A 19,796-nucleotide genomic window follows, 5' to 3' on the forward strand; every position below is an offset into this window, starting at 1 on the left:
ATTGGCATCCCACCTTCAGAATGTGCTAGCCAATCACGAAGGAGAGTGGATCCAGTTTCATTCCAGAATCTCCTGCATTTGCAGGAACAGGAAAGTAAAACTAAACTCAATTTTGTTTTTCTTCAGTGATTCCAGGATTCAAGGAAATGGAAATTGCCCTGTCATAACATTTTAACCTAAGTCTTAGCAAGTGAGAGAGAGGAGCTCCAAAAGCAACTTACTAACTAGATTAGAATATCATCCTGAGTGAGCTAAACCAGACTCAGAAGGACAAACATGGTATGTACCCACTCATAAGTGGAAACTAGATGTAAAGCAAAGGATATTCAGACAACAAAACACAACGCTAGAGAAGCTAGCTAGTAAGTAAGACCCAAAGAGGGATGCATGGGTTGCCTTGGGAAGAGGAAATAGATGAAATCTCCATGAGTAAACTGGGAATGAGGGGTGGGCCATGGAGGGTAGGTGATAGGAGATGAGGACATAAGTGAATGGGATGGTTGAGCTGGAACAGGGATGGAGTGGGAAAGTAATGAAAGATGCTATGAAAAAGGGACATATCATGGGGATAGAGAGAAACCCAGTGCTAGGGAAGTACCCAGGAATCCCCAAGGATGACCCCAACTTGGACTACTAGAAATAGTGCAGAGGGTGCCTGAACTGAACTGGCTTACCCCAGTGATCAGACAGGTGAATACCCAAACTGTCATCACAGAACTGTTCTCCAATGGCTGATGGAAGCAGATGCAAAGATCCACAGTCAAACACTAGGCTGAGCTCCAGGAGTCCAGTCAGGGAAAGAGAAGAGGAATTCTATGAGTAAGTGCATCAGGATCATGATGGGGAAACCTGCACAGATGACCAAACCAAACTAGTGGGAACTCATGAAAGTTAGATCAACGGCTGTGGAGCCTATATGGGACTGGACTAGGCCCCCTGCATGGCAACACAGTTGTGTAGCTTGATCTGCTTGGTGGGCCCCCTGGTGGTAGGATCAGAATCCATCTCTGGTGCATGAGTGGGCTTGTTGGAGCCCACTACCTATGGTGGGACATTTTATGCAGCCTTGAGGCAGGGGGAAGGGCCTGGACTTGCCTCTACTGCATGTGCCTCCCCATGGGAGGCCTTGCCTTCTTGTGGGTGGCATTGGGGGGGGGTTGATAGGAGAGGCTGGAGGGGGAGGAGGGGAGGGGGAATATTTGATAGGTGTGTAAAATGAACGAAAAATTTTCTTAATAAAAAAAGATGTTCCATGACACATTAGAGTTCATTTTCTCTTGATTCTTGTGCTGAATAATTTTATGTCAACTTGACACAAGCTATAATCATTGAGAAGAGGGAACCTCAATTAAGAAAATGCCCTTATAAGACTGAACTGCAGGCAAACCTATAGGGCATTTTTTAAATTAGTGATTGATGGGGGAGGGCAAGGCCCCTTGTGGGTGATGCCTTCCTTTGGTTGGTGCTCTTGGGATAAAATGAAGCAGGTCTAGAAAGTCATGTGGCACCCAATCCATGGACACTAACTACATCAACAACTGCTCCAGGTTCCTACTTTATTTGAGTTCCAGTCCTGACTTCCTTTGATAATGAACAGTGATATGGAACTGTAAACCAAATAAACCCTTTCCTCGCCAGCTTCCTTTTTTGGTCATGGTGATTCATCACAGAAATAGAAAGCTAAAGACAATTTAGTAACAGAATCATCGAGTATTGTGAAAGATCTGAACAGGATGTTTTGAGAAGGATTGTGAAAGGACCTTGGAACTTGGGTCTAGAGAGCCATTAAGAGTTTAAAGCTTGGTGACCTTTTCTGTGCGAGCTTGAAAGTTAACAATGTTAGCAGTAAAGCAGACAATGGAGGCCTGGCTTGTGAAGTTCCAGAGGGAAGTTTGAGAGTCACTTAAAGACTAAAGGTGAAAGTCTGCGGTTATGGTTAGCTGGGGCTGAAGAATTAGCTGTATTTAACAAGTGAACAGAGCTACTGAAGTAAGTCTTTGCTTTACTGGGAAAATAGATACTGGCCAACTGGAGCTAAGAAATTAGCAATGATTAAGGAGAGACCAACATCACTGAGGCAAAATCTTTTGGGAAGTGTTTCCTCAGAGTCAGTTCACAGAAGCTGTGTTCCAGAGGCCACCAAGGTTTTATTTCTCCCTGGCAGCCATACTTGGTAATGTGCAAGAGTCTCTCAGTGGTACTAGTTTTGAAGGTATGAAGGGGACATGGAGAGCAGCTGAGGCTTGGCACTGTGAGAGGCAAGGATAGGCCATTGGAGAAGGTTCAGCCTCAGTATTAGTGGAAGCCCCAGATTGAAGGGTTCGTGGAGAGAAGTTGAAGCCTGGTTGGCACCATGAAGAGAGCCCAGGAGTGGCTATTGGTGGTAGCCTGATTGCATCAAGGGACCACATCATTTTTGGAGATTCCAGTATCATGGAATGACCAGCAAGGAAAGCAGTAGCAGTGAGGTAGAACAGTGGTAACTCTTACCCATAAAATTATTTTCACTTCTACTTTATAACTGTAATTTTGCTACTTTTATGGATTGTAATGTAAATATCTGTGATTTCTAATGTTCGTAGGTGAATTCTAGGGGGGTTATGACACACAGGTTGAGAATCACTGCAATAAACATTTCTTTAAGCAGAGCCAGATGCATCATCTTAGGAGGAAAGGCTTTGGGAGGCATCTATGGTTAGACTCTACATCATGGAAACAGAGTCTGAATGGTAGTATCATGAGAAGGGACAAGGGAATCATTCTCTGCACACATACACCAAGGAGGGCCATGTGAGGCATTACCAGGAAGAACGCTTTTACTGAGGGTTTGGCCACTGATCTCAGACATCAGTCACTAGAAGTGTGAGAAACAAATTCTATTGTTTAATCCACATAGTCTATAGGAGTCTAACAGCCCAAATTTTAAGAAACCACTCCTCACCATGAACAATACTTCCCTTTTCTCTGGGTCTCACTTTCATTCCTAATAACACATTCCTAATAGCACATGTACTTTTTTTTTTATATATTTTTTGTTTTGGTTTTTCAAGACAGGGTTTCTCTGTGTAGTTTTGGTGCCTGTCCTAGATCTCACTCTGTTGACCAGGCTGGCTTCGAACTCACAGAGATCCACCTGGCTCTGCCTCCCACGTGCTGGGATTAAAGGTGTGCACCACCACCGCCTGGCTATTTATTTGTATTTTATTTCAAGAAAGATAAAATGTTGGCCGTAGAATGGGCAATGAGATAATCATCCAATAATAGCAATTCTAAGGACAGTCACTGTGAAGCTATTATGGGTTCTTGGGAATGTCAAGCAGCAAAAAATGTTTTTTTTTTATTTCACAAAATTTATTAAATGGCTTTTGATATTGATATTGAATAAATCAGTCATTTAACCTCCACAGCACAGCATTCAAAAACCTACAAACTAGAGAAATCTATTCATCTTCCTTGGTTCTGTCCAGAATTAGAGAGCTTCTTTAGTATTTTCTGGAGGATGCTGACTAGAATTTGTAGAATTTTTTAGTTATTATTAAAGCTATTGTAGTCTCCATCACCAGTAAGGCTACCTGGATAACGGGACCCCAAGAAAGACACAGAGAAATGGATGAGATCTACATGAACAGCCTGGACATGAGTGGGAGCAATGAAGGGCGAGGGTCGAGGGAAAGAGAGCAGGAGATCCTAGCTGGATCAAGAAAAGAGAGGGAGAACAAGGAATAGGAGACCATGGTAAATGAAGACCACATGAGAAAAGGAAGAAACAAAGAGCTAAAGAGGCCCACAGAAATCCACAAAGATACCCCCACAAAAGACTGCTGGCAATGGTCGAGAGACAGCCAGGACTGACCTACTCTGGTGATGGGATGGCCAAACACCCTAATAGTTGTGCCAGAAACCCCATCCAAGGACTGAGGAATCTGGATGCAGACATCCACGGCTAGGCCCCGGGTGGAGTGCTGGGAGTCTAATTAGTGAGAAAGAGGAGGGTTTATATGAGCGAGAATTGCTGAAACCAAGGTTGGATAAAGGACAGGGACAAATAACCAAATGAATGGAAACACATGAACTATGAACCAAAGGCTGAGGGGCCCCCAACTGGATCAGGCCCTCTGAATAGGTGAGACAGTCGATTGGCTTGATCTGTTTGGGAGGCATCTAGGCAGTGGTACCAGGTCCTGGGCTCATTACATGAGTTAGTTGTTTGAAACCTGGGACTTATGCAGGGATGCTTGGCTCAATCTGGGAGGAGGGGACTGGACCTGCCTGGACTGAGTCTATCAGGTCGATCCCAGTCCTTGGGGGAGACCTTGATCTGGAGGAGGTGGGAATGGGGGATGGGCTGGGGGGAAGGGGAGGGGGACAGGAAGGGAGAGAACAAGGGAATCTGTGGCTATTATGTAGAACTGAATAGTATTGTAAAATAAAAAAAATAAAATATAAAAAAAAAGCTATTGTGGTCTCTATGGTCATTGTTTCTCTCTTTCTTTTCATTTGAACGTAAATATTTTGAACGTTTGCGTCACATGTATATCTGTTCACCACACGTGTGCCTGGGTCCTGTGGAGGTCAGGAGAGGGTATCAGATCCCCTGGAACAGGAGTCATAGGCCACTATAGCTACAATGTGGGTTCTAGTATGCAGGATTTGAACCTGGATCTTCTGTAAGAGCAGCCAGTGTTCTTAACCTCTGACCCTTCTCTCCATCCCCTTTTTCCTTTCTGCAGAGTGCTAGGGATTGAACCCAAGGTCTCATGCATGTGATGCAAGTATTATACCACTGAGCTACTGCCCCGAACCTTCCTTCTTCTTCTAAAGAATAAACGTTTTGTTTGTGTGCATTTACATGTGTGATTGCAGGCATGAACAGGACATGGCATGTGTGCAGAGGTCAAAGGACAACCTTGATGTTGTCTTTTACCTTCCACTTCCTTGTGCCAGGGTCTCTTATTCACTGCTGCATGTGGCAGGATAGCTGGCCTCAGGACTTCCAGGATTCTCTGTCTCTGCCTCCTATCTCACCACAGGGGTGTGATTACAGATGCTTTGCTGGCTCTACATGAGCTCTAGAGATCTGAACAGAGGTCTTCAGACTTGCAAGGTAAGTTCTTTATCTACAGAGCCATGTCTCCAGCCCAGTTATGGTTTCTCCCTGGGTACTGCTATCAAGAGAGGGCACAAGTATCAAATTCAAAGTTATAGAGGTCATCGTTACCAAGAAGTCACAGCAGGAGCTGGAGGTGGCTAGTGCCACTGTACCCACAGTAAAAATGCAGAGAGAAAAATGGATGAATGAAAGCATGCTGCTAATTAGCCCCTCTCTCCTCATACACAGTCAGAGATCACCAGCTAGGGAATGTTTCCACTCACAGTGGGCAGGGCTTCCCACCTCAATTAACTTAAGCAAAATTATTCCCCAAATCAAGGCCAGAGGTTTACCTCCCATGTGATTCTAGAGTCTGTCCACAACACTAGCCATCACAATGTTAAGCAAAAATATGGAAGCAACTTTATATTAAACTACTTCAAATAAATGTGCAATTACTCCATCTGAGGGTTTATTCAAAGTGAGTAGATAGTTTTTAGCTTTCAGCTTATTTACACATATGTGATCCCCTTACTACAGCTAATGTGGATATATGATCACTACGTGTGGATAAAGCATGGATGGCATGAATAAATCCAGTATGTTATCAATATCAGAGTCCTACTTTTCTGTCATTGATTCTGATTTTGACAGCTACAGGGTTTCAGTCTAATCAGAAATCAAGCTCTTTCTTGAATATATCTCTCCGAGAAGAGCATTAGCATCATCTGTCACCACATCAAGGAAATATAATTTCAGGTAATATAATTCTTTAACATAAACATTCTTATTAACCAAATGCTCATTAGCCAAGCAGAACTCCTCATAACATCTTAAAAAGCCTTTCTTGTATTGTTTCTTCCTTTGTAGTCTTGAACACATTAGGAGATTTCATCTTTTCTTGAGCTGATCCACTGACATTCGCCAGTCCTTACCCAAACTCTGCAAGGATGCATCATCCACTCCAAACACAGTTCGATAGAAATTCAGGCTTTTCTTAAGATTTTCCACATCAAAGTCCATTGAGAGGTGGACCAGTGAAGGAATGATACTCAGTAGCTCAAGCCCAAAGGCTTCTAGCCAAATTCTCTGCTTCAGGAATTCCTGCTTTCTTTCAATGATTGCACCTGTATTATTAAGTAAGGAAAGCATAAAAACATGTCGTTTGTGTACACAGAGGACATTCACCATCTTGTCCATCAGGACTGGGAAATCATAGTCAGACAAATTTCTGTTAGAGATCAAGAAGATTGGTGGTTCATCAATGTTATTCTCCTGAAGCGTTTTCACACAGCTGTTGCGGATCTGCTGCAGGACATTTTCTCTGTTAAGGGAGTGTGGATTGAATTCCTTTTCAATGTTTAAGTCAGAGTCCACCTTGGTTCTCACAAAGTAGAAATCCTTCTTCATCATGCTGATTGCTTAGGCAAGGTCTATATCATTTTTCTTAAAGCGTGTGGCAGAAACAATAATGAAGAAGTCATACTCATGGAATTTCATTTTCTCCAGATAATCTTTTGGTGGGAAATTTGTGGTTCCAATCCCAGGCAGATCCCAAATAACCACATTGGGAATATTGGGGTGTTTGTATGGATGTCTCTCCATGATCGTTTCCACCACTCCAATTTCAGCTGCATCTTTCTCTTCATGTCCAACCCCTCTCATTGATGAGGGAAGATTTCCCTGCTCCAGACTCCCCGATCACAGCAATATTAAGTGGTGTACTATCAATTTTTTTAATGCATCAGTGATTGAAGAGTTTGCCCCCTGAATGTTTCCTTACATCAGGCTTAGCTCAACTGAGGCTACGGTTTCCTGAGGAATGATTTTAGTTTACTATCTTAATCTTCTTAAAATATTCAGTAAATCTGGAGGCCAAATCTTGGTGTCATTCATTCTTAGATGAAGAGGACTGCTGACCCATGACTGTGAATAAATAAAGGCCCTGAAAGAGAGAATGGAGAATAAAGACAGTGTGTATGAAATTTAAAATCTCACATTTCAATTATATTGCCAGACACCATCCTTAATGGTTATAGTTATGCATTTGATCTCCCACTGGGGTCATTTTATACAATTGTGATTCTGTGTTCTTTGACTAACATCACTCTAGTTCCCTCTCCCCACTGCTCTTCTCACCACTCTGCTTTCCACCTCTACGAGTTTGGCTACTCTAGATTTCACCTGTAAGTGACACTACAGGGCCATTTTTTCTCCAGGTAGCTGAGACCATCACAGGAGAGTTTAATGGTTTATTCTCCATTGTTCTTCACAGATCCATCTCACCTTTTGAGCCTGCTCTGTGCCTCCATGCTATGTAAACTACATGAGGTCCCTCACCTTCTAGCTTCCAGAAAAAATTCAGCTGAATCTGGTCATGGTTCCCTGTTGCCCTGCTTGGGCTGCATGTCTGACTGTGCCTGCACCCATCATTCTTTGTAATCTATATTATTTGGCCTTTCTGAAATGTTCAGTACTCCTGGTATTTTTAAGAAAAATATTTTCTTCATATTACTTCTGGTTAGATCTGTTAATGGCCCCTCACACTCTCTGGACTTTGGTTGTCATACAGTCCCCTATTTATCTGCTTAGCATATCCAACTTTCTGATTTTGTTCTTTTACTGAAGTTTCTTCATTTGAGTATTTATTAGTGACTCCTTCCTGATGTGTAATATATAACACTTTTGCAATAGAGTTGGATTTAAGGCCAATGTCCAAGCCTCTTTCTAAGGTGAAAAGGGACCAAACTTTGCAAAGTATAATGCATATTTATATGGGTGTAATGTCTGCCAGTCCAGTCACCAGTGCCACACAGATATGTCCTAGAACACTTTCCTTTAAAGACACTTAGTGTCCCTGAACAACTGAATCAACAGCCAAGCCAGATAAAGTGCTGTTAGGACATCACCCATTCCTGTCAATGCTTGCTACACAGAAGGTCCAAGCAGGGCACCTGCAGCATTTCCAATGAACACAGACAACATGTGCAGGAGACAGGAGCAAGAGTAGTCAGTAGGCTGAGTTGATATAGTTAATAGTAACTTCAGAAATTTGGATTTGACAATCTGTATTGACTCTTGGGTTATATCCAAAAGCTTGACTTCATGGATAGCCCAGTGGGTAAGGGGGAACCGGAAGTACTAAGTCTACGACTATGGGGACAATGAATGGAGATGGACATGCATAACTCAGTTCTACAGCAACAAGAACCCTGGTAGTTTTTTCATATAGCATTCCATAGCCCATGGAGTCCTAGAAAGGAGGAACAGAGGCCATGAGCAAAGTGGGCTATCAAAGTTCTGGTGGCACGAGATTCTATTCCTTGGGCTCATGTAAAATCTGGACACAATAAGCTGTCATAAGATGGAAAACAGGTAAAGCCACAGGCATGTCTATAAAAATATTTAGTACCCTGAATGCTGTGCAGCCATGTGTGATCAGCCTCCGTGTATGGATGATCAGCTAGGACAAGAACATGTATCAATCTATTATTGACTAATTTAGGCTGGCACCTTCATGGGCAGATTCCTTCATTCAATACCTTCAAACTATCCTTTTCCTTATTGTCAGCTAAAATGTAATTATGAAAGCTGGGGATTCCCAGAGGTATTTCTGTCCATCACTTTAAAATGAGCATGCTCAGGGAATGTAATCCTAAAATGAGCATGTTTGAATATTGGACTACCCCTATATGAACATGTATGGACCCCATGAATAAAATTGGTATTCTTCCTTTTGGGGGAATGAGTTAGAGCATCACTTTAGAAATAACTCCTGTGCCAGATTTGCCTGGCTGAGGTAATCAGTATTTCTCCACTGTGTTATGTTTGGCTTGTTTATTTTGTCTTTGAGTTCACTAAGATGTGAAATCAGTGCATTTGGGATTTTATTGCTGGTTAACTAAAGGGCCCTGTCTCACGAAGGAGCCATCTCCACTGCTACAGATAAAGCAGGGAATGAACATATTTCAGGGCCCTGGATTTCAGCTCTTCTATAGCCAGGTGGTCCTGAGAAAGCTTTGTGGCCTCCCTGAATCTTCAGAAGTTTTTCCAGTCTGGCCAGTATTGTAGGACCCTTGAGCCAGCTCTTCAAAAGAGGCCTCAGGAGATTGAAAGAAATCCTGGGCCTAATTTCTAGCAATCTAAAGTGTTAGCCAGAGCTCCCTTATTTTGTAATGCAATCTCACTTTGGTTAGACTGTGATCATTTCAGCAATGGTAGTGATTTGGATTCCACGACTAGAATCAATTTAACCCCTAGATTCTTGCTCCCTGCCCCCCACCTATAGACTGCTGGACTGCAAGCACACTCTATGGGCTTCTCACCAATCACATGGCACAACAGAATGTCCTCTCTCTGATACTCATAAGAAGGGACTCCCCACTCTGCCATGTGGGTCCAATATCAGAGCCTCTGCCATGCTCTTGTCTGTCTGTCCATCATTGGCATTTACAAACCTTTTTTTTTAAAAAAAAAAAAAAATCTCTTACTCAAATAACAATCTGCCCCAGTGTCCTTCTTGAACCCCAGACCTGGGATCTTTCCTAATGGTGTGGAGATGGAGTTTCTCATCCTATAGATCAGCATAACGGTATCGCATGGGGAAAGTTGAGTCTGTGTTTGTTTTATTGATTGGATGATTTGCTTTTCATGTTCCAGAGTATACACATGTGTCATTTTGCAACTTAGTCCTGTAAACAGCAAATCAAAATTTGAAACGAGTAAAGAAAATAGTTTTCATGTTGACTAATCTTTTTTTTCAGCTTCATCCTCATTCAGTTTAGTCATCCTGTTCAAGTACTACATACTGAAATATAAGTTTTCTAATTTGCTTCAAGTAAAAATTAAAAATTTTAAAGAACTGATTTAAGATTGAATCTCACTTAGAAATATGGAAAAATAATCAGAATAGAAGAATTTAAAAATAATCTGACAGGATAAATTTTAAAAAATTCTTTTGGCTTTCTTAAATATAGTTGATATATGTTTATGTGCATGGATATATTGTATTATGTCTACATGTATGCATATGCTCATATACGGCTTCCATGGCACCAAAATGCCTTGTATACTGCCTTAAGCTAAATTAAAACTGTTAGATTTGTCCAACTTCCTTTTAGTTCACATACGGTAAATAAAGCTTTGACAAATAACTTAGATTTTTCTGGTGAAAGGTGAGTTTACCTCTAGAATTGTTAATGTGTATTCCTCCCAGGCTCCTGGTCTTGGTTAATAATTGTCTGATAAATATTACAATGTTCTTTGCTTTCCTAAGTAGATAAACTTTGCTCTCCTAACCAGCACTAGAAACTGAGCACAATGCCTGAACGGCTGCCACAGGTTGGTTTTCATTTCTTAGGGTGAATAAATGCTTTTAGTTAAAACTTTGCTGCCTTCTAATTTAAAAGCACACACGTATTGTGTTTTGTTCCTGGGGTACAGTACCAGCTGAGTAGCCTCTGGTTTAATGTATCTGTGTGTTCAGTTGTCTGTCCCCTTTCAGAGCTCTGACTGCTGTAATGGAGGACATAGCCTCTCTTTTGGTAACAGCTCCTAGGGTTTGTTTTGACAAATTGTTCTGACTATGCTCATGACTCTATGATAAAGGAATCAGTTCATATCCCTCCCAGTTCGTCAAGGCATAAAACACTTTTTCTACATAAAAGTTGCTCGTTTATATCATGTCTCACACTATTAGAAAAAGTAAGAAAGATTCCAATAAGTGAGAGAAAAAAGTATAAAAGGTTATAAGTAAACTGATATGTGTTTTGGAAATGATGAAGGAAAAGGACTTTTAAATTGGTTTTGTTCTAAGATAGAGGACAGCAGTAGAGTAAAAAAAAAATTATATGGGTATGACTGAGTTAGTTACAGTTAAAGGATATTAAAATTCCGAAGGTCAAAGTTCACCACACTGATATAAATCTAAAATCTGGTCTTAATTTATATCAAGGAGGTTCTCTTAAAATACTGATCTGTTTTTGATAACATTTACAAAACTAGACTGTAATGAAAACAGCATTCATCAGAACCATAAGATGAATGTTGTGCTAAGTTACAAAAAAACTGTATCCACACCAATCCATGGCTAGTAGACATTACATTTGTATATAATGTTATGAGATTAGCTATTTTAATACCTAAATTGGTATGTACATTTTTTTGGTAAAATTTTCCAAACCTTATGTTTCCTTCAGTAAGTATTTCTGTTTCCTGCTGACAGCCTGACTGCTGACAGGGACAGGCCCTGGGTCCCAGCACTGCCAGCAACAAAACAGAGAACCAAGAACAAAGGCCACAAAGCCCAAACCCTGCTCCCCATCCTCAAGAAAATGCTGACACCCCCCACCCCCGCAGGGTGTTGGGGGTGCAGCTCAGTTCCTGGCCTCCTGGTTAGGAAATTCCTACTAAAATACCAGGGTCCCCTCTGAATTTTGTTACTCTTCTCCCATGCTGGACAGACATCTGGGTTCAACTCTGTGGAGCCTCACATAAACCTAACAGAGATGGGCGGTCAGACCTAAGCTTTTCTGATAGCTACTGAAATTAACTATTTAGTGATAAATTTGGCCAATTGCAAAAGCTGACTGGACCCTGATGAAAATGAAAACAGTGACATCTCTCAGGGCAACCATGAGCCTGGATCCACTGGATTTAGCCTGGTGAAAGTTATCAAGACAAAAGTTGCTGGGATCTTTTTACAAAGCCTCCCATCCTTTGGTCCCCATCCCTTGTTCTAATTATACACACTCTATAACTGTCTTGGGCCAGCAAGATGCCTGATCAGGTAAGGCCACTTGTCACTAAGCCAGATGATCTAAGTTCTAGTTCCAAGACTCACATAGTGATGAGAAAGAACTGACTTCCAGAACTTCTCTTTTGACCTCCACATGCACACTCTACCATGTGGGTACCTAGCCCCAGTACATGAGTACACAGAGAATGAATAAATAAATATAATCAAAATACAAATAAAACTCATTGTACAAAATTCTCAAAGAACCACTAAAAACAAGAAAAAAAGACAACAAAAATTTTTCTTTAATATCTTGCACTGAGTATGAACACAACAAACTATAGTGATATGAAATATTAATCATTACATATAGATACATTTCTTCATTAGAACTCCAACTTTCTAATAAAAACCATGAAGCTGAAGAGGATTCCCTAATTTAAAGTGCTCATAGCATCTACTACTATTATTTTGATAAATAGCCATGCTGGCCAATTTCCTTCTCAATACTTCAGATTACACTAGAGATTAGTGATACCTTGCTCAGACAAGGGATTTGTTGATGTTGTTGCTGCTTAGTTCCCATTTGTTCTGTTTCTGCAGTGGGTAGTGTCTGAATGCACAGTCTCATAACTAGTCAAAGTGGTGAGAATAAGTGATAGTTGAGTGCTCATTGCTAAATATAACAGGGACATCTTTATGAATCCCCCACCACAACCAGGTTTAGGAAACATCCTGGAAGAGCCAGAGGATGGGGCTGGGGCAGTGGCCTGAAATAATGTCTTCTGAATATGACATGGCATTTGCATGTGTGAACTCATGGCAACTGGGGTTCCCTGCAGAGACTTCCATAAGATCTAGCCTGTCCACATTTCAGCAGGAATGAAATTGGGGGCACATGAGGACTTAGCTGAGGAGATATTAGGATTAGTGACTGTTGGGGAAGAGAGAGTCACTGTTCTTTAACATGTGACTACTAGAAAGTCACCCATGATCAAGTAAATAACCCCACACCAGAACACAAAAGTGATCCTTAGGAAAATTAGTGGACTATTTAAAAACATAAAGACAAGAAATCATAGGGGCAACCATTGGGAAGGGGAAGGATCCCAGAGAGAGTAAGAGTGGGAAAAGAGAGAGGAATAGTGGGTGAAGAGGGTATAAATGCAACATAGAAGTATGAAAATTATCATACAGTAAATAAAAATGTTTTAAAACCAAACAAACCAATCCTAAAATTGTTCCCCAGCAGGTTGTCGCAGTAGCATCCTACAGGGGGCGTCATTCACCCCAATCTAGCTTCCCCTGGAGTTTAGAACAAATATGCTGAGCTGGTAGAAAGGCAAGAAAAGAGTACTAGGAAGTCACAGGATTGAGATACAACAATTGCATATATTTTGTATGAGCAGCCAGGGAGCCAGACAAGGGCCATGACAGGATCTCCTAACAGCCCTGCCAGGGACCAGCCCTTAGCTTCAGTTTAGAGGAGCTGGCTAGAGCTTAACAAGTAGTTCTCAGGAAAAGCACAACTCATCTGCAACTAATCAGCAGGTGCTCCACAGCCTTCTGCTTGAAAAATATAGCTTTTCCTACCCCACCTCTGGAAAATTCCCTAACCACTAGAGATATCTACCAATCCTATAAACTTTTTGTTTAAACCTGCCAATCAGCCCCCAGACTAATCTCTCCTCTCTGGAAGTTATCTAACTCTGCTTAAAAGGAGACTTCAAGCTTCTCTCCAGGTGACAATGCCATTTTTGCAGATGATTAGACATCAATATGTTGGTAATTTTAATAAATGCTCCTGTTGATTACATACGTGACTGGTGGCCTTTTATGGGACTTCTCATGGACCTGAACATATGGTACATTGGCCAATAAGTCCCCGCAAGACTCCTGACATGTTGAGCATTTGAACCAAGCTGATAATTGAGCACTCTTTGTCTTGGTTGGTCATTGTTCTGTTCTATTTGTTGACGTTTCTCGGAAGCTTGAGCTAACTGAATCTGGAGGCCTGAGTGCTACCTGGTTGCACTATTAGCACTCACACCACATGGGTTCAGAGATGTCTCAGACCTACCTGGAAGGGACTGTGTCCATTTGGTCAAACTGGGACAGAGGATTCCTTTGGTTGAATGGAAACCCAGGTTGCTCCTGTTACAAAAATAGAACTTGCCCTCCCACCCCATCCCTACTCCACCCCCAGTGAGACAAGCTGTAAGCCCATTCCTGGTTTCTGTTTAATGTGCCTTACTGGTACAGTGTGCTCTGTTGCCCTCTTGTGTTTTTGTCCTAACACTACTCTTGTTCTCCTAGAAGGGATGAGGCAAATGGCTTCCACCACCACCACCACCACCACCACCACCACCACCACCACCATGTCCCCCTGAATATTTTATTGAACCAATTCAAGGCTTTTCAGGCCCAAGCCGGTAACTTGGGGCTCATTTTCTGGAAGGGGGGGTGGTTGGATGCTCAATAAGGCATGGTATGCCAGGGACCAGGCTTCAGACCAACAGCATACACTCCCAGGGAGGGCCAGCAAAGAGAAACTTCCTGTGGTTGCTAAGCTGCTGAGGCCCTGTTGTGACACTGTAGATGGGGCCTGGGGCTGGGGCAGCTTGTAAGTGGTAGACAGACTGGGACAGGACTTCAAACACCAGACCAAGAACCTGGGGTTAATTATTGAGGCCAGGGAAGCTGACCCTCTTTTTTGCAGGATACTGACTGCCAGGCTGGCACTCTGCCCATATGCTGCCCTGGTAGATTCAGCACTCCTCTCCCTTCCTTCCTGAGCCAACTTTTTCACTGTGGACCAAGGTCCTTGCCACAGCTACTTTCTCTTAATCCCCTCTGTCTTGACAGTAAGAAACTGCTGAATTCACCAGACTTGACTAAGAGGTGAGCCTTTATCCTCATACCCGAACATCCCAGCTCCTAGGCTTTTGGCCCAGGGGCAAAACCCTGTGACCCTACACCCCCACCCATTGCAGTTCCAGTTTCAGGTCAGTTGGCAGGCAGACCTCCTGCACATAGGTCAGACTACCACTATCCCCCATCAGACCCTGTAACCCAAGCCCCACCTGCCCCAAATCCCACCCACCCTTATAGACTGCAACTGTTCCCTGAGACAGAGCCTGCCAGCACCCGACTGGACTAAGAGGCCAGTTGGCAGGCAGACCTCCTGCAGTTAGATCAGACCACCACCAACCTACCACACGCTAAGACTGCAGCTACTCCCTGAGAAAGAGCCCACTAGCACCAGTTGGACTAAGAGTTGCTCCCTAAGACAAAAAGTCCAACAGCATCGACTAGACCAAGAGCTCCCACTTGATCAAGAGTATCAATGAGACCAAGAGAGGCTCCCTCAGACATAGACACCACTTTCACCAAGTGGAGAAAGAGATGGGTAGACGCCAGTGCAAAAATACAGTCAACAACATAGAAGCCAATATGGCTCCATCAGAACCTATATCAACAAGACCTGAACATCCCAACACAGAATAAACAGAAGTTATCTACCATAAAAATGACTTTAAGAAGATATTAGACGTCTTAAAAGAGGAAATGAAAAATTCCCTTAAAGAAATCGAGGAAAAGTCAAACAAAAAAATGGGAAGAAATCAGTAAATCCCTTGAAAGCCAAGAGAAAGCAATTAAACAAGTGAGGAAAACAGTTCAAGATTTCAAAACTGAAATGATGTCAATAAAGAAGACACAAACTGCCGGGCAGTGGTGGCGCACGCCTTTAGTCCCAGCACTCGGGAGGCAGAGCCAGGCGGATCTCTGTGAGTTCGAGGCCAGCCTGGGCTCCCAAGTGAGCTCCAGGAAAGGCGCAAAGCTACGCAGAGAAACCCTGTCTCGAAAAAACCAAAAAAAAAAAAAAAAAAAAGACACAAACTGAGGTAATGCTGGAAGTGGAAAATCTGAGTAAACGAACAGGAACTACAGATGCAAGTATAACCAACAGAATGCAAGAGATGGAAGAGCAGATTTCTGGCATTGAAGATACGGTAGAAGAAATAGATTCATCAGTGAAAGCAAACACTAAATCCAACAAAGTCATGACCCAAAATGTCCAGGAAACTTGAGACACAATGAAAAGACCAAACCTAAGAATAATAGGGATAGAAGAAGAAGAATACCAACTCAAGGGCACAGAAAATATATTCAACAAAATCATAGAAGAAAACTTTCCCAACCTAAAGAAGGAAATGCCAATAAAAATACAGGAGGGTTACAGAACACCAAATAGATTGGATCCAAAATAAAGTCCCCTAGCCACATAATAATCAAACCACTAAACATACAGAATAAAGAAAAAATATTAAGAGCTGCAGAGGAAAAAGGCCAAGTAACATATAAAGGCAGACTCATAAGAATAACACCTGACTTCTCAATGGAGACTCTAAAAGCTAGAAGGTCCTGGACAGATGTTATGCAGATACTAAGAGACTATGGATGCCAACCCCGACTATAATACCCAGCAAAACTCTCAATCGACATAGATGGAGTAAACAAAATATTCCATGATAAAACCAGATTTAAACAATATCTCTCCACAAATCCAGCCCTACATAGAGCACTTGAAGGAAAAATCCAACCTAAGGAAGTTAGATATACCCATGAAAACAAAGGCAATAGATAGTCCCATACCAACAAATATCAAAGAAGGGAAACATACAACACTATCACCAAAAAATAACAGGAATTAACAATAACTGGTCATTAATATCCATTAATATCAATGGTCTCAATTCACCTATAAAAAGACACAGGCTAATAGAATGGATATGAAAACAAGATCTATCCATTTGTTGCATATAAGAAACACACCTCAACTTCAAAGACAGACATCAGCTCAGAATAAAAGGCTGGGAAAAGACTTTCCAATCAAATGGATTTAAGAAGCAAGCTGGTGTAGCTATCCTAATATCTAATAAAATAGACTTCAAACTAAAATCAATTGAAAGAGATCGGGAAAGACACTACATATTTATCACAGGGAAAATCTGACAAGAAGAAGTCTCAATTCTGAATATTTATGCCCCAAATACAAGGGCACCAACATTCGTAAAAGAAACATTACTAAAGCTTAAATTGGACATCAAACCCCATACACTAGTAGTGGGAAACTTCAACACCCCACTCGAACCAATGAACATGTCTACCAGACAGAAACTTAACAGAGAAATAAGGGAACTAACAGACATTATGACTCAAATAAACTTAATAGATATCTACAGAATATTCCACCCTAACACAAAAGAATATACCTTCTTTTCTGCACCCCATGGAACCTTCTCCAAAATTGACCACATGCTTGGTCACAAAGCAAATCTCAACAGATACAAAAAAATTGAAATAACCTCCTGTGTCTTATCAGACCACCATGGCTTAAAGTTAGATTTCAACAACAACAAAAAATTACAAAAAGTCTACAATCTCATGGAAACTGAATAATGCCCAACTGAATCACCAATGGGTCAAGGAAGAAATAAAGAAAAAAAATTAAAGATTTCCTAAAATTCAATGAAAACGAATGTACAACATACCCAAACTTATGGGACACCATGAAAACAGTGCTAAGAGGAAAATTCATAGCTCTAAATGCCCACAGACAGCAGTTGGAGAAATCTCACACTAGTGACTTAATAGCACAACTGAAAGCTCTAGAGTAAGAAGAAGCAAACTCACCCAGGAGAAACAGACACCAGGAAATAATCAAACTGAGGGCTGAAATCAATAGAATAGAAACAAAGAGAACAATACAAAAAATCAATGAAACAAAGATTTGGTTCTTTGAGAAAATCAACAAGATAGATAAGCCCTTATCCAAATTAACCATAAAGCAGAGAAAGAGCATCCAAATTAACAAAATCAGAAATGAAAAGAGAGACATAACAACAGACAATGAGGAAATCCAGAGAATCAACAGGTCATACTTCAAAAACTTATACTCCACAAAATTGGAAAATCTGAAAGAAATGGACAATTTTCTGGATAGGCATCCCATACAGAAGTTAAATCAAGACCAGATAAACTATATAAATAGACCAATAACCCCTAAGGAAATAGAAATGGTCACCAAAAAATCACCCAACCAAAAAAAAAAAAAAAAAAAAGCCCAGGACCAGATGGTTTCAGCACAGAATTCTACCAGATTTTCAAAGAAGAGCTAATTCCAATACTCTTCAAATTGTTCCACACCATAGAAACAGAAGGAACATTACCAAATTCTTTTTATAAGGCTACAGTTACCCTAATACCCAAACCACACAAAGATGCAACAAAGAAAGAGAATTATAGACCAATCTCCCTCATGAACATTGATGCAAAAATACTAAATAAAATACTGGCTAACTAAATCCAGGAACACTTCAAAAAATTATCCACCATGACCAAGTAGGCTTCATCCCAGGGATGCAAGGATAGTTCAACATACGAAAATCTATCAATGTAATACACCATATAAGCAAACTGAAAGAAAAAAAACACATGATCATGTCATTGCATGCTGAAAAAGCCTTTGACAAAATCCAACACCCCTTCATGATAAAAGTTCTAGAGAGATCAGGAATACAAGGAACATACCTAAACATAATAAAGGCAATTTACAGCCAACATCAAATTAAATGGAGAGAAACTCAAAATGATTCCACTAAAATCAGGAACAAGACAAGGCTGTCCACTTTCCCCATACTTATTCAATATAGTACTTGAAGTTCTTGCTAGAGCATTAAGACAGCATAAGGAGATCAAGGGGATCCAAATTGGAAAGAAAGAAGCCAAACTTTCACTATTTGCAGATGATATGATAGTATACATAAATGACCCCAAAAATTCTACCAGGGAACTCCTACATCTGATAAAGTCCTTCGGTAAGGTGGCAGGATACAAGATTAACTCAAAAAAATCAGTAGCCCTCCTATATACAAATGAAAAAGGGGCTGAGAAAAAAATCAGAGAAACATCACCCTTTACAATAGCCACAAATAATTTAAAATACCTGGGGTAATTCTAACTAAGCAAATAAAAGACCTGTATGATAAGAACTTTAAGTCTCGTGCCGGGCGGTGGTGGCGCACGCCTTTAGTCTCAGCACTCGGGAGGCAGAGCCAGGCGGATCGCTGTGAGTTCGAGGCCAGCCTGGGCTACCAAGTGAGCTCCAGGAAAGGCGCAAAACTACACAGAGAAACCCTGTCTCGAAAAACCAAAAAAAAAAAAAAAAAAAAAAAAAAAAAAGAACTTTAAGTCTCTGAAGAAAGAAATTGAAGAAGATATCAGAAAATTGAAAAAACTCCCATGCTCATGGATAGGTAGAATCAACAGAGTAAGAATGGCAATCTTACCAAAAGCAATATATAGATTCAATGCAATCCCCATCAAAATCCCAATGCAATTCTTCACAGACTTGGAAAGAACAATACTTAACTTTATATGGAAAAACAAAAAACCTAGGATAGCTAAAAGAATCCTGTATAATAATGCAACCTCTGGAGGCATCATGAACCCTGACCTCAAGCTCTATTACAGAGCTATAGTAGTAAAAACAGCTTGGTATTGGCATAAAAACTGACATGTGGACCACTGGAATCGAATTGAATAATGTCCACATGTGTGGACATTAATCCACACACCTGTGAACATATGATTTTCAACAAAGAAGCCAAAACTGTACCATGGAAAAAAGAAAGCATCTTCAACAAATGGTGCTGGCATAACTGGATGTCAACATACAAAAGATTGCAAACAGATCCGTATCTGTTGCCAGGCACAAAACTCAAGTCCAAGTAGATCAAAGACCTCAACATAAATCCAGTTACAGTGAACTTATTAGAAGAGAAAGTAGGAAGTAGTTTGGAATGAATTGGCAGGGGGGCCACTTCCTAAATATAACACCAGTAGCAAAGACACTGAGAGCAACAACTAATAAATGGGACCTCCTGAAACTGAGAAGCTTTTGTAGAG

At 41.1% G+C, this 19,796-nt stretch overlaps 1 pseudogene; it reads right to left on the bottom strand.

The window, feature by feature from the left end:
- Positions 1-4,465: 4,465 nt before the first annotated feature.
- On the bottom strand, positions 4,466-7,013 carry LOC102911143 (interferon-inducible GTPase 1-like; annotated as a pseudogene).
- Between the last annotated feature and the right edge of the window lie 12,783 nt (positions 7,014-19,796).

This window comes from Peromyscus maniculatus, chromosome 19 (genome assembly GCF_049852395.1).
Source record: "Peromyscus maniculatus bairdii isolate BWxNUB_F1_BW_parent chromosome 19, HU_Pman_BW_mat_3.1, whole genome shotgun sequence".
Taxonomy (NCBI): Eukaryota; Metazoa; Chordata; class Mammalia; order Rodentia; family Cricetidae; genus Peromyscus; species Peromyscus maniculatus.